Source organism: Grampus griseus (assembly GCF_964374135.1).
Source record: "Grampus griseus genome assembly, chromosome: 5".
Taxonomy (NCBI): domain Eukaryota; kingdom Metazoa; phylum Chordata; class Mammalia; order Artiodactyla; family Delphinidae; genus Grampus; species Grampus griseus.
Genome location: NC_138998.1, coordinates 18,991,813 through 19,016,067, shown reverse-complemented (window position 1 = coordinate 19,016,067; position 24,255 = coordinate 18,991,813). Strand labels below are relative to the sequence as shown.

The following is a 24,255-nucleotide window of genomic DNA, read 5'->3' as shown; positions in this document are numbered from 1 at the left end:
TATTATATACCCACTTTATGTTCCTTTATTGAATGAACCCAATATCACCCAGGTTATTCTGACCGAGAAGGTCCAGGGTGAGTCTGGGAGTATATATACTGAAAAGCTCACCGGGAGATTTTGATGCACAGCCTGGTTAAGAACCACTGGTGTAATGGATATTATAGTTTTTGGAGTCAGATGGTCTGGGTTAAAATTCCAGCTTGGCAAACCTGGGACATGACAGCTGTAGGCCCAGTCAGAAACGTAGTAGCAGTAATCCCCAACACCCAGGGTTGTGCTGAAGATAACACCGGGTAATGGATTTGAGACAACCTCTTGAACTGGAAAGTGGGATATAAAAATGTTATTAGTACCCTATTTCTTCTCTGAGGGTGAACTACTTACATTTTAGAGAAAGAACATTTTTTGAATAATAATAAAACCTATTTTTATTTAGAAGTACGATGTCTCTGAATCAGATTGTTCCTTCCTTGTAAACTCTAAATTGTACATCCGTTTTTATCCCTGAAGGCAGTGCAAAAGAGAAACGAATGGAATTTGGTCAATCCTCGTAGCTAATGCAAATAATTTCAAATTCTGAAATTCAAAATTGCTAGCAGCGGTTTTGCCTGCATTGCCCCAGGGTGGAGGCCGTGAAGAGGTGGTCTCCCCAACAGCCCCCCTCTCCACCCCCTCCCCCGGGCTGAGCGGTCCCTGAACGTCGCCCATCCTTGGGCTCACTCCGTAGGGTGAAGCGGCTCCGCTCGCGCCCTGTGCTGATGCCCACCCGGCGGGAGCGCGCGGGGATGATGGACAGATGGAGCTGGTGAGAGTGCTGCCTGGAACGTCCGGGAGACAGCACTTCAGGAAGCAGCAAGCGGAATAGGGCATTTTGGAAACATTCGCTCTCATCACAAGACAGTCCACTGTGATCTCCAAAGGGTCCAGTGTCATGAAAAGCAATCGATGAATTGGGAAGGCTCCGACTCAGGCGGCTAGCCTGCACCTCCCGAGAGGTCTCAGAACAAACCTCTGTGAAAGGAATGAGTTCTCCGGAGAACCGATATACGGTCCCCTTTTATGGCAGAGGTCACCAGTAAAAGACTTGAGAACACACAGGTGGGGGTATTTTGTTATTCATGTTTACCGTAACCAAAGGAAATAAATATTGTATACATGTACTTCTATTTATAAACACCGCTAGCCAGGTTTCATTGGATAAAGAGTGACACCTAGTGGACAAGCTTTGGTAACCTCTATGTTATGTCCCCCTAAATCCAATTAATTTAGTTTCTAAAATTATTCCACAATGTAACCAAACTGTCATAAGGCCAACGCCTTTGAAAATTTCACCCCAATCCTGTAATATATAAGAACAACAGCGAAAGGAGACTGACAGACTGAAAATAGTTTTGAAGCATCTGTGAGTGAAGAAACTGATAAGAAAAGGAAACAGTAAATGAAGACAAATCTTCGTCCCAGGTTTCTTTAACATGGTATGAAAATTCTCCATCATATGGAGAGAGGAAAATTTGAATTTCGCTAGGGATCCATGAGTAGGACTTTTTGGACTGGAAGCAGGTGAAAAACAGTGGCTGCTACCTCTGGAAACCCTGCTGAGTGGCCCGGCCTCGGGCAGTTGGCCCCTTAACCTCACGGGGTCCAGAAATCAGCTCTTCAAACCTGAGAGGTTCTGCAATTCACATGCCCCAGTTCATACCAAGCAGGGCCATCTGGATGCCACCTTGGGTTTCTGTCCTCAGACACTTTCACCGTTTTTTTCTCAAATGTTTACCCTAAAATTAGGGAACATTACCTAACACCCAGTCGGACTATAGAACAGAGCCGTTGAACTAAGGACTGCCCCAGGAAATTCAAGATGCACTAACTTCATATACACGTATTTGCCCTTTTTGATTTTCATACAGAATTTATTCTGCTTCCTAAATGTCCTCTGGGATAATATTTTGCTTCCCCCGTCCCCGGGAGCAACCATTTGCTGCTATTCGGGAGGAGGATGTTACCAGCCTCTCAGGAAAGCCGCTGTGCCTCTCTGGTGCCACCAGCTTGCTCTCAGTTTCTCATCCCTGCCTGGCGCAGTTGCAGCTTCTTGGTTTCTCACCCCACCTCACCCACAGGCCTCTCAATTGCCTTCTCACAGGACTCCTGCGGCCCCAAGCACAGTTTCCATCCCAGACTGCTGCTACCCAGGGCCTCCCTCCCAGCTGCCTCACAAGGAATCCTCTGAAGCTCACCGAGTAAACATCAGTTCAGGGTGAAACAGCTCCCACCCGAGCGCCTCCTCTGCCCCAGAAATACGCACTTTATGACTCCCATGCCTGGGTGGCACCGAGCTTTTGCTTTGCTCGAGCAGCCCTGTTGAGCCTAATGGCATAACTCACTCCTGTTTGTTTAATTGGTTAAATCAGATTAAAATGTGTCTGGGGGGTGGGGTATAATGTGCTCACTTGTGTGTATTTTAATTTACACACACACACACCCCCTCCCAATGCTGAGACCCAGAGACACAGTTTAAAAATTGAGAGTTTTCAAAGCAGGCTTCCCTGGTGGCGCAGTGGTTAAGAATCTGCCTGCCAATGCAGGGGTCATGGGTCAAGCCCTGGTCCGGGAAGATCCCACATGCCTCAGAGCAACTAAGCCCATGAGACAACTGCTGAGCCTGTGCTCTAGAGCCCGCGAGCCACAACTACTGATCCCGTGAGCCACAACTACTGAAGCCCGTGCGCCTAGAGCCTGTGCTCCGCAACAAGAGAAGCCACTGCAGTGAGAAGCCCGCACACCACAATGAAGAGTAGCCCCCGCTCGCAGCAACTAGCAAAAGCCCGCGCACGGCAACAAAGACACAATGCAGCCAAAAATAAATAAATTTATAAAATAAAAAAAAGTTTTCAAAGCCATGCTGATGACAGTCAACAACAGTTAATTGACTTCACAGCCAGCAAATACTTAAAATAGGTTTAATTACCAAGAACTAGTAATCTTTCCGGCCCAAGGAGGTAATGCTCCCTTCTTGAAGTTTCCCAAACCTGGCTGCACCAGAATCACCAGGAAACCTTCATGGAAAGATAAAGCCCAGGGCCCCATCTCAAATCTCCTGGACTAAAATGTCTAGGCAGGGACTGGCATGACTATTTCCACAAGCTCTCAGCCGGCTCCACATATTTTCAGTCCAATGTTTGGAAGCCCTGCTTTGAATCACAGCTCAAACCTCACCTCGTTTCAGAAAGGTCTAACAAAGCAACTTCTGCCAGTGTTTCCTCAAGTCATGTATATCATCTTGATTTTTGCCCTATCCATGTACCACCTGTACTGCAATCTACCCAAGGTATGTATATCAATTGGCTTGCATTTTTGCATAGATTTCATTTTTTAAAAACTTATATCACGGGGGGCTTCCCTGGTGGCGCAGTGGTTGAGAGTCTGCCTGCCGATGCAGGAGACACGGGTTCGTGCCCCGGTCCGGGAAGACCCCACGTGCTGCGGAGCAGCTGGGCCCGTGAGCCATGGCCGCTGAGCCTGCGCGTCCGGAGTCTGTGCTCCGCAACGGGAGGGGCCACAGCAGTGAGGGGCCCGCGTACCCCCCCCCAAAAAAAAACAAAAAAAACAAAAAAAAAACTTAATATCACGGCTATGAAATCATAGCTTTGATGGATGTTAGTATATTTTTCCTAATACACAATACAAAAAAATGTATACCATTAAAAGCTGTCTTAAAATGTTTTTCCCTGTAGGAATAAGCTAAGTTTGTGTACCAATGGGTACACCTACAATGCTTGAGAAAACACTGATGGAGAGAAATAATCTCTGTTCTACCTTTCCTTCTGAAGGTGTCCCTAAGGGAAATTGTGAAGAGAAGAATTTCATATTGAGGAGCTCAATTCTTGGGATTTAACTAGGAATCTGTGAGTAGGACTTTTCAGATTGGATACAAGTGAAAAACAGTGGCCACTACCTCTGGAAACCCTGTATAGTGGTCTAGTCTCAGGCAATTGGCTCAATCCTACAAAAATTGCAGACACCGTCCTTCACCCATCCCTTGCATCTTTTAATCAATAATCAACTGAATCACTGGGGGTGGGTCTGGGGTATCCAGCAGTTCTAATATGAGACCAGGGATAAAAACCATCATGCCATTTCTCTTTCAAGAACATTTCTCCCCAGTTAGAAACCCCCATTACCTTCTACCTCCTCCATGGGACCCCTTTGTATTCACTGATACCGATAGAAGGTGAAAAAAAACATTCCGCTTATTAAAACATTCTTACAAGTACAGGTCGGAGTGAAAAAGCTCATGCCTTGACTCCAGGATTCCAGGGAATGCCAACCTCCAGGGTTGTCATAAACTCATTCTACACCAACACACCTCTACATCCTCTACAGAAGGCCCTGGTTTCTGCTTTCATTTTTTTTCCTCCTTCTAATTCTGTTTTTCCCTTTTATTGGTTAAAAATAAATGACGGGCTTCCCTGGTGGCGCAGTGGTTGAGAGTCCGCCTGCCGATGCAGGGGACACAGGTTCGTGCCCCGGTCCATGAGGATCCCGCATGCCGCGGAGAGGCTGGGCCCGCGAGCCATGGCCTCTGAGCCTGCGCGTCTGGAGCCTGTTGCTCCGCAACGGGAGAGGCCGCAACAGTGAGAGGCCCGCGTACCGCAAAAAATAAAATTAAATTAAGAAAAATAAATGACGTACTTTTTTCTTATTTTGAAAGCAAATGTTCAATGTAAGAAAAATTAGAGGCAGACCGCTCGGAGTCGGTGCTGCTGTCCTGTGACTTTCCCTGTTGTCTGCCCTGCTCGGCCCCTGAGGCCACTGGACCTCAGCAAGTGGCCGGGACCCTTGAGCCTGCAGGAGGTGGACGACCAGCCACAGCACCCGCTGCAAGTCCAGTACGGCGGGGCGGAGGTTGACGAGCTGGGCAAAGTGCTGACACCCACCCAGGTTAAGAACTGGCCCACAAGCATCGCATGGGATGGCCTTGATCCAGATAAATTCTACACGTTGGTCTTGACCTACCCGGATGCTCCCAGCCGGAAGGGCACCATTTCCTGGTGGTCAAGGTGAAAGGCAAGAACATGAGCAGTGGCTCGGTCCTCTCTGATTATGTGGGCTCTGGGTCCCCCAAGGGCACAGGCCTTCACCACCATGTCTGGCTGGCTTGGAGCAGGACAGGCCGCTGAAGTGTGACGAACTCATTCTCAGCAACCGATCTGGAGCCCATCATGACGATTTCACGGTGGCGTCTTTCTGTAAAAGGTACAAGCTCTGGGCCCCAGTGGCCGGCACATGTTACCAGGCTGAATGAGACGACTTTGTGCCTAAACTCCCCGAGCAGCTGTCTGGGAAGCAGAGGAAACTTAGAAGATGGAAACCATCCCAGAGTTTCCCAAGCAGTGTTTCAGTTTAGCGATGCATGTAGATTTCTCCCCTTCCTCGTTCCCAAGGCCTGAGCAGTCAGATTTAGGTTTGGGGTGACTTTTCCTTCTGCCTGTCCGCTATAATTCTAGGGGGTTTATGCTTTGATCAAATTTGAACTCCATTTGGGGGGATAATTTGGGTCTATGATAGGGTCATCAAAATGTTAATATAAGAATAGCAACTCAGGGCTTCCCTGGTGGCGCAGTGGTTGGGAGTCTGCCTGCCGATGCGGGGGACGGGGGTTCGTGCCCCGGCCCGGGAGGATCCCACATGCCGCGGAGCGGCTGGGCCTGTGAGCCATGGCCGCTGAGCCTGCGCGTCCGGAGCCTGTGCTCCGCAACGGTGGGGGCCACAGCAGTGAGAGGCCCGCGTGCCGCCAAAAAAAGAAAAAAAAAAAAAAAAAAAGAATAGCAACTCAGACTTTAAAGAAGAAAAAAATTCTGGTAAAGAGACCAGGTCTACAATATTAGAGCAGAGCATCAGAGAATCTTTAAAGGAGGTTGGAAAAAAAAAAAAAAAAAAGATGGATTACCTCTGCCTTTGTGAGCCCGAGCCCAGAATTGTGTGTGGTGGCATCTTCTGGCTTCTGTTTTCATGGCTCTGTCTCTCACCAAGACAACCAGAGGCTGGCATGTCCACTAACCCCCAACGTGGTACACCTCAAGCTGGTTACCGGGTGTCAGTGTCCGGCTCTGACTCCCTCAAAGAGCAATAATGGAAAAAGCAATAGGGAGAGAGTCACTTTGCTGTTCAAGCCTGGCCATCTAGATGAGCTGCAGGGCTGGGTAAGAGGTTATCAGAAATCCGAAAGTCTGTGCCTGTTAAACTGATTACACTTCTTTGGTGTGAGAAAAGCCCGTCCGGAGTTGCTGAATGCTGTGTTAATTCTGCTATTTGCTTATAATCGAATAAAAATAAAAACAATGTGTAGATGGGAAAAGAAAAGAAAAATTAGGAAGTAAAAATAAGTAATATATGTAAACATTTTAAATTATCCATAATACAACCATGGCAGGACATCCACTTTTAGTATTTCAGGATGTAGATATAGATATATTCCTAACCCTTTGTAGAATGTGTGCCAGCATACTGTTCACAGCTTGATGTGTACTGAACTCCTGAAGCCACTGCTGTAAAAGAATGAGTGGTGAGGGAATTCCCTAGTGGCACAGTGGTTAGGACTGTGTGCTCTCACTGCTGAGGGCCAGGGTTCAATCCCTCGTCAGGGAACTAAGATTCCCCATGCTGTGTGGCCAAAACAAAAAAAACAATCAGTAGTAATTTTTCCTTCTTCATTCCCAAAGCCCACTCTGTGTTAGGAGCCTGAGCTTCCCAGGCTCAACAGATGATTGCATTTTAGTTGCAGAGCTAGAAAGAGAAGCTAGGAGGTGCTAGAAGGCTACCACCTCACCCATCCAGAACGAGGCTGCTGCTGAGCCTGGAGGCCTGAACCAGGATAGAAGGTTCACAAGGGAGGAGGCCAGTGGCAGTGGGTTCCACTAATGGGGAGGACCCACGCCCCAGTCCCAGAGAGCCCTTGAGTAGTGACCTGGCTTCTGGGAAAGAGGGACTGAACCTCAAATCTTTGGCCTTATCCTGCAACCTAAGATCCTGGTACCCAGCTTGGCCTAGAGGAAACGCAGCTGCCCTCTTAGAAAAGTTAATGAGCACCTCGGTGGCTCCCACATTGACCTGAACAGTTGGAGCCCCGCTGTTCGCTACACACCATGTAAAACTCAACCAAGATGGGATTTCCAGCCAGTTCTGGTGGGTGGGAGGGGGCCAGTTTTATCTCATTTAGAATTATAAAAGCCCATTGACTGAAAGCACCAGAAAATAGAACCTCTCAGTAAGAGGGAGCTTGGAGAAGTTTCTTCCCTTATCTGTGGGGATACAATCCAAGACACCCAGTGGATGCCTGAAACCACAGATAGTGACAAACCCTATACATACTGTGTTTTTTCTTATACTTACATACCTAGGATAAAGTTTAATTTATAACTTAGGCACAATAAGAGAATATCTGAATTGCCAGCATCAATAACTACTCTTGAACTTTGGGGTCATTATTAAGTAAAATAAGGGTTACTTGAACCTAAGCACTGCTACTGAGTGACTACTGGGTGGGACACGTTGAACAAAGGGATGGTCCACACCCCCTCTAAGACAGAGCTGGGTAGCAAGATATTTCATCATGTTACTCAGAACGGTGTGCAATTTAAAATTTTACAAATTGTTTATTTCTGGAATTACCCATTTAACATTTGGGACCGAGATTGACCTCAGTTAACTGAAACCACAGAAAGCAAAACCATGAATAAGGGGGTCGACTGTTGCTTTCAAGGAGAAATCAAGGAAGCAGAGATCAAATCTGGATTGGATTCTGTCAAGAGGAAGGGGCAATTTGGTGATGAATGTCTTATAAAAATTAATTCTTGCAAGGGGAAAAACTAAAGTGGGTGAGAGTCATCATTAGTTTAAAAAAAAAGAAAGTAGCAGTCTCTCGTGTTGGAAGGTATTTAGTCATTTCTGTTGCTGTAGAGTGGCTTTGTCTTTACCTTCCATACGTGATTATAGTGGCCTTGTCTGAGCGTTGTTTATATTCTGTGAATATCATTAATGTTCACTTGGGAACTTCAAGTGAAGTTCCAATGGTCCAGCTGCATTGGTGTCATTTCTGACTTTCATAAAGGAATGTATCCTCTCAGACAAAATTAATATTTGTCATATATGTACACATACATATATGTTTTTACAAACATAGGATTATACTATACATACTGTTTGATCATTTACATTACCTAATGACATATCAACCACAGTTTTCCAGGACAGTATTCATCTATATCACTTTAAGTGGATGAATGGGGTTCCATTATGCAGATGAGCCGTACATATTTAACTAACTCCCTATTGCTCCGCATTTAGAATGTTTTCCTTTATGCATGCGTGTGCATGTGTGTGTGTGTGTGTGTGTGTGTATGTACAAATGTATTAGTTTTCTAGGTCTGCCATAACAAAAAAACAACAGAAATGTATTTTCTCACAGTTCTGAAGGCCAGAAGTCTAAAACCAAGGTGTCCACAGGGTTGGTTTCATTTTGAGGCCTTTATCCTTGGCTTATAGATGGCCGTCTTCCTCTTTGTGTGTATATCTCTGTCCTAATCTCCTCTCCTTATAAGGCCTAGTCATATTGGATTAGGGCCTATCCATATGACCTCATTTTATTTTAATTTTCTCTTTAAAGTCTCTATCTCCAAATATATTTTGAGTTACTGGGAATTAAGACTTCAACAGATGCATTTGGTGGGGGTGGAGGGGTCAGGTGGGGATGAAACACAGTTCTATCCATAACAGTATGTGTGTGTGTGTGTGTGTGTGTGTGTGTGTGTGTGTGTGTTTATAATCAGTGCTGAAATGAACATCCCTGTATCTAAGATTTTGTATACATTCATAGTTATTTCCTTAGGATTAGTTTCCAGGGATGGGACTGCTAAAGTGAGATCACAGTTCTAAGGCCCTTGATAGTATTATCAAATTACCCTTTAAAAGTTGTTGCAATGTACACTCTCACAAAGCAGTATAGGAGAGTGATTTCAGCCCCGTTTCTTTCAGTGAACTTTGTAATTTTGCAATTATCTGAATCAGGCTCCCTAATTTCAGACTATACTACAAAGCTACAGTAATCAAGACAATATGGTACTGGCACAAAAACAGAAATATAGATCAATAGAACAGGATAAAAAGCCCAGAAATAAACCCAGGAACCTATGGTCAATTAATCTATGACAAAGGAGGCAAGGATATACAATGGAGAAAAGACAGTCTCTTCCATAAGTGGTGCTGGAAAAACTGGACAGCTACCTGTAAAAAATGAAACTAGAACATTCTTTAACACCATACACAAAAATAAACTCAAAATGGATTAAAGACCTAAATGTAAGACTGGATACTGTAGAACTCTTAGAGGAAAATATAGGCAGAACACTCTGACAAAAATTGCAGCAATATCTTTTTTGATCTGTCTCCCAGAGCAATCGAAATAAAAACGAAAATAAACAAATGGAATGTAATTAAACTCAAAAGCTTTTCCACAACAATGGAGACCACAAACAAAACGAAAGGACAACCCACAGAATGGGAGAAAATATTCGCAAATGATGCAACCAACAAGGGATTAGTCTCCAAAATTTACAGACAGCTCATGTGGCTCAAAAACCAAACAGGTTGGGGCTTCCCTGGTGGTGCAGTGGTTAGGAATCCACCTGCTGGTGCAAGGGACACAGGTTCGAGCTCTGATCTGGGAAGATCCCACATGCCACGGAGCAACTAACCCATGCGCCACAACTCTGCGCTCTAGAGCCCGTGAGCCACAACTACTGAGCCCGCACGCCAGAACTACTGAAGCCCGCACGCCTGGAGCCCGTGCTCTGCAACAATAGAAGCCGCTGCAATGAGAAGCCCGCCCACCACAACGAAGAGTAGCCCCCACTTCCTGCAACTAGAGAAAGCCCACACACAGCAACGAAGACCCAAAGCAGCCAAAAATAAATAAAAAATAAATTTAAAAAAAGATGGCCAAGAGGCACATGAAAAGATGCTCAACATCGCTAATTATTAGAGAAATGCAAATCAAAACTACAATGAGATATCACCTCACACCAGTCAGAATGGCCATCATCAAAAAATCTACAAACGATAAATGCTGGAGAGAGTGTGGAGAAAAGGAAACCCTCCTACACTGTTAGTGGAAATGATACAGCCAATATGGAGAACAGTATGGAGTTTCCTTAAAAAACTAAAAATAGAGCTACCATATGATCCTGCAATCCCACTCCTGGGCATATATCCAGAGAAAAATATAGTTCAAAAGTACACATGCACCCCAATGTTCATTGCAGCACTGTTTACAATAGCCAAGACATGGAAGCCACCTAAATTTCTATCAACAGATGAATGGATAAAGAAGATATGGTACATATATACAATGGAATATTACTCAGCCACAAAAAAATGAAATGATTCCATTTGCAGCAACATGGATGGATCTAGAGATTATCATACTAAGTGAAGTAAGTCAGACAGAGAAAAACAAATATCATGTGATATCACTCATAGGTAGAATCTAAGTTAAAAAATGATACAAGTGAACTTATTTGCAACATAGAAACAGACTCACAGACTTAGAGAATTTATGGTTACCAGTTGGGAAGGGTGTAGGGAGGGATAGATTGGGAGTTTGGGATTGACATATACACACTTCTATATTTAAAATAGATAACCAACAATAACCTACTGTTAAAAAAAATTAATTAAAAAAAAGTTGCTACATCCTGTACCAGCTACTGTGCCCGGCTGAGAAGGCAAAGGTAAAAGTCGGCCTCTCTCTCAAGGAACTTAAAGAAATCTAAGCTATGTGGGCATTACCCAAGTTCGGGAACATGAACTAATACAAAAGGAAGAAAATGTAATGAATATGATAATGTGCTTTTTTAGATTTTTGGTAATATCATTCTGTGAAATAATTGTATTAGTACATTAAATTACATTGATTACCTTTAAAAAAAATTTGTTACAATCTACACTCCCACAAAGCAGTATAGGAGAGTGATTTTAGCCCCTTTTCATCCAGTGTGCTTTGTAATTTTGCAATTATCTGTTTTTATTAGTTTCAGATTTCTCAGATTTATCTACCTCCACGTGAATTCAGATGGTCCAAACATGTTAGTGGGACAAACACTATCCCTTTAATTGCTTCAGGAGGTAGAGTTTTCTAATCACTAGTTAAGTAAACGAATCAAAGGGAATGTCCTACTGACAATAAATCAGGACCATCATTTCCATACACAAAAGATGGCATATTAAAGTTAACTTTTTTACTGACATAAATAGTTCCTTGATTTTTATCTCAAGCATTTAAAAATCTATTTTGTACTCTATGACATCTTAATAACATTTGTTGATTTCCTTTTAAACACCATCTCATTCGACGAGAAGTCTTTTGGTTGCAAGTGACAGAAAACTCAACTCTAATGGCTTAAGCAAAAAAAGAATAATAATTAAAAAAGCAATGTATTGGCTCATGTCACTGAAAACCCTGGAAGACAGTACAGTCACAAGTGAGGTTTCATTCTGCAACTAAACACTGCCACCAGGACCCAACTCTGACTGGCTGCCTTTGGACTGGCTCTATGCCTGAGCTTTCTATGGTGGCTTCTGGCAGCTTCAGGCTTTGTCATAATTGTCACAAGATAAATGCAGGAAAATCAGAAGGAAGTCATCATGGATATTTGGCAGTAAAGCAACAAATAGCACCATTCCGACTCATAGAATTCCAGAGCTTGTAGGAAATTAGAAACCATCTAGTCTAATTATTCTCAAAAGGTTTTATTTTTGCAGGGGGAGGTCATGTTTTGTTTTGCTGGACCAAACAAGATCTTTTGTTTTCTTCAAACAGCATCTTAGGATGATGCCGAATATTTAAAATAGAATAAAACTGAGCTGCTCAGGTTGAAACAGAAAGAGACCCCCTACTTCCAACCACTTTGCCTCCCATCTCCCCTTCCTTATCTTCCCTGAGGCACTTCTAAGAAGCAAACTACTGATAACTGTAAAGACAGGAAAAAGGAGCACATCCACAGCTGAGTCTAGGACATGCAGTTCATGAGTGACAGGGCCAGGGGAACACAGGTGCCCGCCCCTGTCTCCTCCATCTTACAGCTCCCCTCACCTCTATTTACTTCTCACTGCAATTTTGAGTATTGTGTTTAAATTCTCTCCTTGATTTAGTAGCTCTGCTTCTACCAAACGATGGTAAACAGAATTAAAAGGCTAACTGTCCACCATCAGTGTGTACACGCAGCCTTGTGTCTCCAGCTGTGGTGGATCACCGAGACCAGCTCAGGACAGAGCAGGTTCAAAGCTACATGGAGCCTCTGAGTTCCTCTAAGTCCAATTGAGGTTTTTATTTCAAATCAGCTTGACGGTGCCTAAATCAGTGTTTATCAGGTGTAATCAGTCTAAGGACTTGTAGGTACTTCTCCAAAATCCTCTTAGGAATTTTTGTGTTTAGAAGATATTTTTGGACAAGTCACAGTATGAGTGATAAAGTGAACCAAGGCTGAAGTCCTAGAGATAGCTGTCCTGTGAGAGAGAAAGGTGATCAGTTCCACCTGAAGGGACAGAAATGGTTTTTTTAGTGCACAGTTGAGAGTTAAAAATCAATATTGAAAAAGAAATTTTTAAAAAAATGACCAAATTTATGCAAATGCCAAATGAATCCTAAGTAGTCAAAAATAAAATAAATAATTTAAATAAAGTAATAAACAACATCATCTATGTCTGGTAAGAAGAAGTGTACCCCCAAAATACCACCAACATCTTTTATCTGAATTTATAGCCAGGAGAGCTCAGCAGTATATTCCCTTTCTCCACACCAAACGGCAATCTCTTTCTCCCAGTTTTATTTAAAGCTTTTCTTATGTAGAAGGCTCAGAGCATAGGGGAAAAAAACACTCTGGAAAATGCATTAATACATTTTCCAAATATTGATAGAACAAGATAAAAGGTTAAGGGTCACTGGGACACTGGGTTACAGTCAGAGCCACATAGGTACAAGACCATGGGTTAGAGCCAATGGGTAAATGTCACAGGAGTCCGGGGAGGGTGGAGACAAGCCTCTCCCTTGTGAAGGATGACATTTGGAAGGACTCATTAAATATAACACTCCCTTTATATGGAGGAAAATCATTTCTATCAAAGCTATGATTTCTAGCAAAACCCACACATAACCTTTTTCATTGTACAGTGGTATTCTGCAATTAAAAGCAATAATTAGCTAGAGACGTAGAGTCTCTCCAAATGTTCAAGTTATAAAAGAAAAAAAATTTCCCTTGGACATAGAAGAAAGAATTATGATAACACTGAAATATGTATTAATATATCCCTTTCAGATCTAAAATGACTTTGTGGGATTAGTAACATAGAAATATGTTAAATCCGTCATGACTTTTCATAGAACTTGAGTTCTAGTGCACAGCAGAGACATGACTGTCAGGAGGAATAATCTGGGTCAGGGAGGTATTCATTTTTTTCACCTTTGGGTTTGAATAACCAAAAAAATTCATCCCCTGACTGCCCACTTCATTGTGCACACCTCAGTATTTGTCTCCCAGTGTTGTAATTTTCCGTTTCCTCATTCCCTCTTTCCCACCACCCTCCACGCTCAGAAAAGACAAAGACTGTATCTTTCTCATTTAAGATTCTGAGAGGCCTACAAGAATGCTTGGCCGTCAAGCATTTAAAAAACTGAGTAGACAATAAATATCACAGAAACGGAAGCAGACAAGTGATCAAATGAACTGTATCAACACTCCTTCCAAGCTTTGAATTGCTGCCATTTTTACCTTTTTTCGGGATTAGTAAAAGTTTAAGTGTAAATCCCAAAGAAAGGTAGCGTCAGTAGATTCAGAGACCATGGCCAAGTAAGGATTAGGACTGCTTCAGAAGGTTCTGGAAACATTGGGTGAAATTAATTTATCCCAACAACAATACTTTTTGCTTTTCTCCTTTGCCAATTTATTTAATGAAAATGTTAACAAAGCCTTCGCACTGTCAGGGAAATAGCAGCCAAAGACAAATAGGGCGTACCAGCAGAGGGCGCTCTTACCACGGATGTTTACAGTTGACACCGCCTTTTTTGAACGCTTGCCCACAGCGAGGGCAACAGAGAAAACCCAACATTCTTTCCTAAGGAGCTCATCAGAATTCTCCCAGCCAAGCAAGAAGGAAAAGGAAAAATACCAAGGGTAAAAAATCAGTAGAGAAGAATGCCAAAGGTGATGACCCTGCTCCTGGATCATCGCACTCTGGAGACAGAGCTTTATATGGTTCTCAAGGGACTATCTGCCTCCTCGTCACAGAAGCTTAAACCACAAAAGGAAAAATGCCTTTTCTCCATTGTATGCTCTTGCCTCCTTTGTCCTAGATTACGTGCCCATAGGTGTGTGGGCTTATCTTGGGGCTTTCTATCCTGTTCCATTGATCTATATTTCTGTTTTTGTGCCAGTACCATACTGTCTTGATGACTGTAGCTTCGTAGTATAGTCTGAAGTGAGGGAGCCTGATTCCTCCAGCTACGTTTTTCTTTCTCAATATTGCTTTGGCTATTCTGGGTCTTTTGTGTTTCTATGAGGACACGGAGGGGAGGGGAAAGCTGAGGCCAAGTGAGAGTAGCATCGACATATATACATATTTGCCGAATGTAAAATAGCTAGTGGGAAGCAGCCGCATAGCACAGGGAGGTCAGCTCGGTACTTTGTGACCACCTAGAGGGGTGGGATGGGGGTTGGGAGAGAGGCTCAAGAGGGAGGGGATATGGGGACATGTGTATGCATATGGCTGATTCACTTTGTTGTGCAACAGAAACTAACACAGTATTGTAAAGCAATTATACTCCAATAAAGACCTATTTAAAAAAAATTTTTTTTTAATGCCAAAGAGGGACTTCCCTGGTGGTGTAGTGGTTAAGAATCCGCCTGCCAATGCAGGAGACACTAGTTCAAGCCCTGGTGTGGGAAGATCCCACATGCCGCAGAGCAACTAAGCCCGTGCGCCACAACTACTGAAGCCTGCGCCCCTAGAGCCCGTGCTCCGCAATGAAGAGTAGCCCCCACTTGCCGCAACTAGAGAAAGCCCGCATGCAGCAACAAAGCCCCAACGCAGCCATAAATAAATAAATAAACAAATATATTTTTTTAAATGCCAAAGAGAAACTGTACCAAGCCAACCCACATTCTGGACTGTATTAACCCCTCCCCCTGCACTGCCTTTCAAGGCTTTTTATTTCCACTTGTTAGAACAAGTCATTTCATTCTAGGTTTAGACCAAACCAGGATGTCTGGGACATTTGCCAGACATGTAGTGATAAGAAATAGAGTTGTACTTTTTAGGAGAACACTTGTTTTCTCTGTGATGCCCCTTGGCGCCTGCCTGGGCTTCTGAGCTGTGGAAGCAGATGAACTCTGTCTCTGCCTTCACCCTTCTTTGAGACAGTTACAGACTGATGGTCTGAACTTTGGGAGAGAGGGAACTTTGGCTCTCCTCCTTCTCTAATGGCTGCCCTCACACATGACTGATCCAGAGATTGGGAGGTAAGTGCCCCATCTCATCCTGTCTCCAAACCCTGTCTTTCCCAAGGCCAGCTCCGTTCGGAGATTTCATCTGTGTCCTGGTCCAAAATGTGCCCGTCTCCTGTGTATGACTACACAGTTCCAACTCCATTGCTCCTGAGCGGGCTCAGGCCCTCATCATTCCTATAGGCATCTAGCAGTCTCCCTACTCCAGTCCTGGTCCCTGATCCATCCTTCACACTGCATTGGGGTTCCCTTCATGGAAAAGATCTGACCCCTGGTTACCTCAGCATCATTGCCCACCACTCTTCCTGTTGCATACTCCTGCCAGATTGGCCTCTCTGTTGTTCCTTGAACATAACTGTTCCTGCCTCAGGACCTTTGCACTTGTGTTCCCTCTGTCTATAATTATTTTTTCCCAGACGCTCCATGATTCATTCTCTCACTTCATCCAGGGTTCTGCCCAAATACCATGCCTTTCCTGACCTGCATCTACACCAGCACCTGCCACAGTACACTCTACAACTTACACTGCTTTACTTTTCTTCATAGCACTCATCACTCCCTGACATTGTGTTCTATATCTGAGTGTTTATTTCTGTCAGCTCCGTGAGGGCAGAGACTTAGTTCTATCTTGTCCACAACTGTATTTGCAGCACTTCGCACATTGGACATTCCTAATAATTAATTAATTCATTCATTAAAACATACCATTCATCCTCCATCCACGGGTGCTCCTCATTTGCTCCAGAATTAAACCAAATCCTATGGTATGGCATTCTGGCTCATGATCTCACTCCTCCTTTTCTGGCCTTATCTCCTATCACACACTCCCCACCTGCAACGCACCCTGCACTCTAGCCAAACCTTGTAACACACCAGCCACTTTCACGCCTGCATGCCTTTTCTCCTGCCTTCTATTCCATCGCCATTTGTTGAAATCTTCCAAATCTCTTAAAACCCTTCTGATATGCTCTCCCCATAGTGAAGACTTCTTCTCTCTTCCTCTCTTCTCCCTTCCATCCCAACTATTGACAGTTCTGTCCTCTGATATCAGTTTGTATACCTCTTGTATTACATCCTGTGTTACAAATTATGTCTCCATTTAACTTTCCTTACCAGTAGACAAAGTATAGGAAGCGGATATTCACTTTTAACTCCCAAGGACATAAAGCAGGAGCGTCAAGCTCAAAGGCCCACAGAAGCTAGACACAAAGTGAGGTACAGGGGTGTATTAGTCTGCTGGGGATCCCATAACAAAATACCACAGGCTTGGGGGGCTTAAACAACAGATTCAGTGTCTCGCAGTTCTGGAGACTAGAAGTCCAAGATCAAGGTGCCAACAAGGTTGGTTGCTGGTGAAGCCTCTCTTCCTGGCTTATAGATGCTGCCTTCTTCCTGTGTCCTCACATGGCCTTTCCTCTGTGCCCACGTGGAGAGGGGAAGAGAGCTGGCTGGTGTCACTTCCTCTTCTTATAAGGACACAAGCACCATCAGATTAGGGCCCTACCCTTAGGACCTCACTTAACCTTAATTGCCTTCTTAAAGGTCCTGTCTCCAAATATAGTCACATTGTGGGTTAGGGCTTCAACATATGAATTTGAGGGGACATAATTCAATCCATCACAATGGGCAAGGTGGGACTTAGGAGAACTGGAAGACAGTTCCCATCCACATGGGGGAAGCTGCCACTCAGCTTCGGCACATGGTCTCAGGCCTGACATGCTGGCCTAATATTCCCAACCTTCAGAATGTAAAAGAAGGGGAGTTCCCTGGTGGCCTAGTGCTTAGGATTCTGGGCTTTCATTGCCATGGCTCGGGTTCAGTCCCTAGTCGGGGAAATGAGATCCCACAAGCCACGTGGCCAAAAAATTTTTTTATAAAGTGTGAAAGAAGCTAGAAATCTGGATAATTCTTAGGTGAACTCTCTTAATTTTAAAATGTCAGTAGCTAATTAAAACATTTTTAACTGTGAGAAAAACAAACCCTGCCCACTGGCAGCATTCAGCCAGGGGACCAAAACTTCGCAGTTTTCTGAATGCTCATAAAAATAGTGGGCCCATGGGGGCTTCCCTGGTGGCGCAGTGGTTGAGGGTCTGCCTGCCGATGCAGGGGACACGGGTTCGTGCCCCAGTCCGGGAAGATCCCACATGCCGCGGAGCGGCTGGGCCCGTGAGCCATGGTCGCTGGGCCTGCGCGTCCGGAGCCTGTGCTCCGTGGCGGGAGAGGCCACAATAGTGAGAGCCCCGCGTACTGCAAAAAAAAAATAATAATAAAAATAAAAAAAAATAGTGGGCCCACGATAAAGCCTTGTTAACTGCTTTGTGAGGAAATGGTTCACTGATGTATGTGCCATTGTTTGGGAAACTCTGAAATGTAAATGATATAGTGGGGAAAATGTCTGACTTCTAACTGTTACACTAAGACTGCCTACTCCTCTTTCCCACTGACGTTTGTTCGTCCACTAGCAAGTTGCCGCTGTCACTGCCTGTCTGTCCACTCCCATCTCCCCTGCTCAGCCACATGACCTGGAGTCCCACCCTCAGTGCTGAGTCTAGTTCTGATGCCTGCAATTCATGTGGGGGGAGAGAGAAACTGCAGTCAGTTCAGAAGAGAGCCACAGGAGTGATTAGAGCTCTGAAAAATAAAGACCAGGAGAGGTTAAAGGAACCAAGGTAATTCTGTTTAGAGGCAAGAGGGTTACAGGGTTAGCTAGCAACAGTTTTCAAGTATGTAAAAAGCTCGTACCTAGGACAGTATGAGCTGTTCTCCCTACTGAGAACAGAACAAACAGAAAAGAGGCTCCAAATGCAGCACGGGGATTTGGATGTGTCTTTCCTTACCATAGGTATTTGTAAGTACTTTTGTATTTGAGCAGACCTTTACAGTGGAAATGTTCTTTTTTTCCATTCATTACGTCCCTTCTGGCTGTAGCACTCTGTGATTCTAAGAAAATCCCGTTAGAAAAGGTTGTTAATAATGAAAGAATGAGCCATAAGATAAAAGAAAAACTTTCATCTCTATAAGAAGCTGGTGATGTGATGGTGCTTAATGAAGAATGTCGTATTTCTGTATTTACCCACGAGATTCACTTCAGTCAGGAAGCAACTGAAACCCAAATGACTTTGATAACATGTTCAAGGTCACAGAGGGCAATAAACAGCCACACCTCCCCCATCACATACTTCCCTACTTACATATCAAGAAAGTTGCGTTTTCTCCAGTCAATGAGAAAGGGTGAAAAGATAAGTAAACAGATATACATAAGCGGCCAAACAAACAAGCTGTTCTTTAAGAAGTATAGTCATGGTCCTTTGGGACAGAGATGAGCTGCCTTCACAGGACAGCTGGACATTTCCCAGGGCCTCTGGAATGACGTGCATTTTGTTAATTTTCTAAGTGAAAGGAAGAGCAAAGGTGAGCTTTTGTCTCTGGGAACTCTGGCAGGGCTAGAGCCACGGTTAACGGGCCTCCAAGGAAGTCCTCAGCAGAATGGCAACATTGATAAAGTCTTAGCTGTTTCCTCTGTGTTTCTTTCCCCTCTGTGCTCCAGAGCCCTCCTGACCCCGGACATCTCTGCCAATATCGATTCCTCTCTGCCAGACACCCCCAGAGAGAAGGCTTAATCAGACCCAGAGACCAGCCTAAGTTACCCTGTTTCCTCACAGCCTCACTCTGTCTAGAAATTCCAACCAAAGTGATATGGTCTTACTCCTCTCTTTAAGAATGCCCACTGTCACATAACTCACAGGAATGAATTTGGAGGGTTTCCACCCAGCAGGTGGGTTTCAGGTAAACACATGCCCTTGCATCCCCTCTTCACGCAGGTAAAACGTGCGTGGTTAGATTGTGGCATTTGCTCAGACTTGAGTTCCCCTCTCTCCTCCTATTTCCACCACTTCCCAAGATTTACTTCTTTACTTAATTATATATTTCTTCTTGTTCGACATTTAAAACTCCTCAGTATCATATTTTGATATGATTAATTATTCATGAATAAGAACAAGAATGATTGTCAACATTAAATGGAAAAGAAGTGTTTTGTGTTGCTCTGTTTCACGTGATAGGACGATATCTAAAGGGTCTGATAAGGGCAGGGTATCCCATTTAATTATAGGTCATAAATTGTTACTGGACATATGGAATCAGGAACTGATGCCAGGAACTGACAAGGCTGACACACATGAAGAAGGTTCCTTGAGACCATGAATTTAGGAATAGCTAAAGGGGCAGCTTATCTTACTGCTATTACTGCTTCTTGTGCTGTAATGCTCTCAACTGGCTTGACGAGCATAAAAATTGGGGGATGAGGACATTGAAACCATGTTTTGTGAGTAAATATCAAATTACTTATTTGGGGTTATGTCACATAAATGTGGAGCCAGACAAACCTAGGGTCAAATCCCAGATCTACCATTTGTTGGGAGAACGTAGCCTAGAAGTATCATCTTTAAAATACTAGCCTCCAAGGTTGCTTGTAAAATTTTATATATAAGAAAAAATCAATATATATAAGACACATCATACACATAGCAGTTTTCTAAAATATTTATTTATTTATTTAACATTTATTTATCTATTTGGCTGCCCCCAGTCTATAGTTGCAGCATGTGGGCTCTTAGTTGCGGCTTGTGGGATCTAGTTCCCTGACCAGGGATCACACTGGGGCCCCCTGCATTGGGAGCACGGAGTCTTAACCACTGGACCACCAGGGAAGTCCCCACATAGCAGTTTTTAGCACACATTAAACTTGTGATGAGTGGTAACTATTATTATCATTAAAGAGATAATAATAAGGACAACATGTTCCCTCCTTGTAGCCTTCTCAAACACACATGTCTAGATTCCAATCAAACAAACTTACTTTGGAAGCAGACAGCAACCACCTGGAATACTGTAGCAAAAGCAGCCCAGAAACTGGCTCCAAGATTGTACTTCCAGTGTCTTCCACTGAGGTACGACAGCATGTCCAGTGTATGCTGGGCAACCTCCCTCTTTCCATCACCCTCCACCACCTGGTCTCCTGTCTTCTTCCACCTGCCAGAAAACCCATCCACATGTATCATCTTCTGCCCTGCTGCCCCAGAGTTACTCCTCCTCTGACCCTCTCCTCTTTAACCAAAGCTCTTTTTCCTTCAGGACGATGGTTTCCTTTTCTTGCGCTGGGACAAAGGTATCATCAGTTTCCTCATCAGCCAACTGAGCGAGTGAATGAAAAACTCCCAACTGCACCTAAACACTCAGGAGGCCTCAGTAAATGTGAGTTCTCTCATCCCTCGTCTATAAAATGAGAGACGTGGATAAGATTACCTCTGAAATCCTGGGATCGCACAGACATTCATGGCCAAGTGTGAACCCAAGGTTTATTCGCATGCTGGCAGGAGAGTTTTTTTTGACACCCCCCCATCCCCACTTAATTAATCTCTAGTTGGTAGACTAAGTGATATTTAGATATACCCAGGGAAACTGGATCACAACCAGCCCATGCACAAAGGCCAGAACCGTATTCACCTCCTCACGCCTGAACGGTGGCTGACCCCTGTCCCACACACGCATGTGGCCAGAAAATTAAGATTAGGCTAACCAACTGTTAAGGATATTTATGGACGGTCAAAGGAAACAGAGGTCAGCTTCATCCTGGAGGGACTCTTTGATCAGAAGCTGTGACCTCAGGTTATCAGAGGCATGACAGGCTTTGTAAGCAGACTCTAAGAGCAGCCCGGGCAGCCGAGGCTTCTGGTAACATCCGCCGGATTCAGGCTGAGGTGAACTGACCTGAAGGTGGTACTTGCCATTCAGGCAAGTTTGCAATGTGATGCCTCGAGCAGAGGGCCATGCATGGGACGGATGGCCCCATAGAGCCCAGTAACGGAATTTTGCACCTAAGATACAAAACTGGCAATTATACTCTTTACAGATCACTTCAGGCAGCGATAAAGATAAAGCACTTTAGAATGTATTCGTTCCTTTCAGTACAATCAACGTGAGCTTTGACGCACGCATCCTCAGCGTGAGAACTTTCAGAGGCTTCCAAACCTGAGGCTACTTCTCAAATCCTCAGTTCAACCAACATCCAGTCCTGAGAAGCCCTGATCAGTCATCCAGCTGAGGTTTCCTGTGCCCCTGGGCCTAATGATACAGGGGTGGCTTTCATGTTTCTTCAGTTTAGATGTGCTTGCAAGCCTGAACAGGTTCCATTCCCATGGGCCTAACTTACTGAACTGAGTGAGTTATAGATGACAGTCCATCATAAGCTTAGTGGGTCCCTAGACCCTTGGTTTTATTTTGACTCAAGAAATACATTAAAACATAGCTCATAGCAGTAAGCATAAATTTTAGCATATGGAACTTAATTTCTTTCCTTACCCCATAGTTGTACTTGCTAAAGCACGATCAAGGGCTTGTTATACTTCACCATTGTGTAGTTAAATGATTGACTATGCCCATCCTTGGGGTATGGGACATGAAGCAGTTTTTGGCTTGTACACTTATAATTAGCAATTAACATCCTTTTTGTTTAAGGATGTTCAATTAATTCTATAGCTTCAATAGCTTTGCTCTTACCTGAAGGCCTGTCCCCACCGCACAGGACAGCCTTCCTCCTGATGAAGATGTCTGTGTGTCGGAAGTTGGGATGGCCTGACTCACTGCCAAAGAGGTGACAGGGAGTCTGGGAGCACCTTTGTTAAATTGCGTACAGTTTTGTTATATGGGCCAGTGCTGTGGGGGTATGTGTGTGAACACACGTACTCGTCTGAACTCTGCTTCTTCAGTTTTTCTCTGGGTCCAGTTCCCCAACCCTGTGCCCCGTGTGCCTGAGCTCCTCCACCCTCTGCACTTGCCAGCCAAGTTGGGAGGCTGTTTGGATGGGTTGGGCCGTTTCTGTTGTGGAGATCTGGAACTTTGCACATGTCAGTACTGGGGAGCTGTTCTGCTGCAGTGTGCACGATGAGGCTCCTTCTTTACCCACCCTGTAGTCACTACTGCGCCCCCAAGCACTATTATCTATTCTCTGTCTGCCTGCACCAGTACTACTGTCAGCACACTAAATGGTTCTTGGAAGCTTACCAGTGTGGGTTTGGCCCGTGTCAGCCATGCTGTTTAGTCATACATATACATGTCCTGATTCTAAAATATAAATAGTCTTAAAAATAAATTGAAATGTGTATACTTGGGTTTCCCTGGTGGTGCAGTGGTTGAGAGTCCACCTGCCGATGCAGGGGACACGGGTTCATGCCCCGGTCCGGGAAGATCCCACATGCCGCGGAGCGGCTGGGCCCGTGAGCCATGGCCGCCGAGCCTGCACGTCCGGAGCCTGTGCTCCGCAACGGGAGAGGCCACAACAGTGAGAGGCCCGCCTATCACAAAAGAAAAAAAAAAAAAGATGGGACGAGGGACAAGGCATAGACTCAGTTCTTTAGTCCCTTCCGGGTTGGAAACTGCAGGTAAACTACAGTTACCTCTTATTGCTCCCGCCATCTCCTTGACCAGCTGTATCCAGTTATCTTTGCTAAAGAATGATTCTCTAAAACTACCCCTCCCTGCTTCTCCCTCCTCTCTCACCTGAATTCAGTCTCTACTTACTTTATGCCTGGATTATTCAAGAGCCTCCTAACCCGCCCTCCAGCCTCTTGCAGCTTCTAATCACTCTAAGCTTCCAGATTAATCTTCCGAGAGCATTGCTTTTGTCAAGTCTTCCCCTCCCTTGCATAAAAATGGCTTAACATTACCTGAAGGATAAAGCAGAAGCTCCTTAGCCTACCTCTCCCCATCCCTGCCTCGATCTGGCTGAAACTCCCTCTCTCTATAACTCCATTCCCAGTGTGCTAACTCCAGTGACCTCCGCCATCATGCCGTGCTATGTGTCCTCACTCTCAACTCTTGAAACCCAGCCTGAGACCCACTTTAGCCCACCGTGAATGGTCCAGCCCAAAGCAGACTGCCTCCTCTCTCAAACAGCTGGGGCACTGTGGTAAACCTCAGGACAAACTTCCTCACTGGTGTGAGGTCCAGGGACCTGGCAACGTCCTGGAGATAGGTCTAAACTGATACACCAAAGGCCCTACCCCACCCATCCACAGGCAAGGATAAGTGGATGCCACTTTTTCAGGCACATTCAGATTTGGAAATGACTTGGGTGGTTCCTGCCACAGTTAGAGCCTCTCTGAACCAGTTGTCCACAAGTTGAAGCAAATAAGTTCAAGGGCATGGGCCCTCCCCCGAGAGCTTGGCCCTGGGAAACCCTTCACTTCCCTAGATAACACTGCGTCCCTCAGACCCCAGCCAGATATCTTATAAGTAAAAGCATGTCCAAATGAGAACTATAGTAAGATCCACTTTTTTACCTATCAGATTGGCAAAATTTTTTAATGTGCTTAAAATATACTCACATATGTATACATATATCCATCCAATTTAGAGCTTAATGTACAGCAGTATATAAGGCCCATTGCTTCCTTCTTTGGTCCTGGCTCACTGACTGAATTCACTGAGAGCAGGAACCATGTCTTCTACATCCTGTGCATCATTTGAGTGCCATATATGTATAAGCCATAATTTATATACTATGTGGACAATAAATATTAACAAAGAAAGATTTCTGGGATGTCATGCATTGAATTAGGTAAGAAAAATGAAATATAATGATCATATTGTGTCTTTGAAATCCTCCCTTTTCTGCAGGCAGAAGGGGCTGTTCAGGGCAAGG

At 44.4% G+C, this 24,255-nt stretch overlaps 1 pseudogene across 1 annotated transcript; it reads left to right on the top strand.

Annotated features, from left to right (window-relative positions):
• Nucleotides 1-219: 219 nt before the first annotated feature.
• On the top strand, nt 220-5,407 carry LOC309822690 (phosphatidylethanolamine-binding protein 1-like; annotated as a pseudogene). Its single transcript has 3 exons — nt 220-296; nt 731-808; nt 4,809-5,407. The product of its transcript is annotated as a phosphatidylethanolamine-binding protein 1-like (transcript).
• Nucleotides 5,408-24,255: the final 18,848 nt, after the last annotated feature.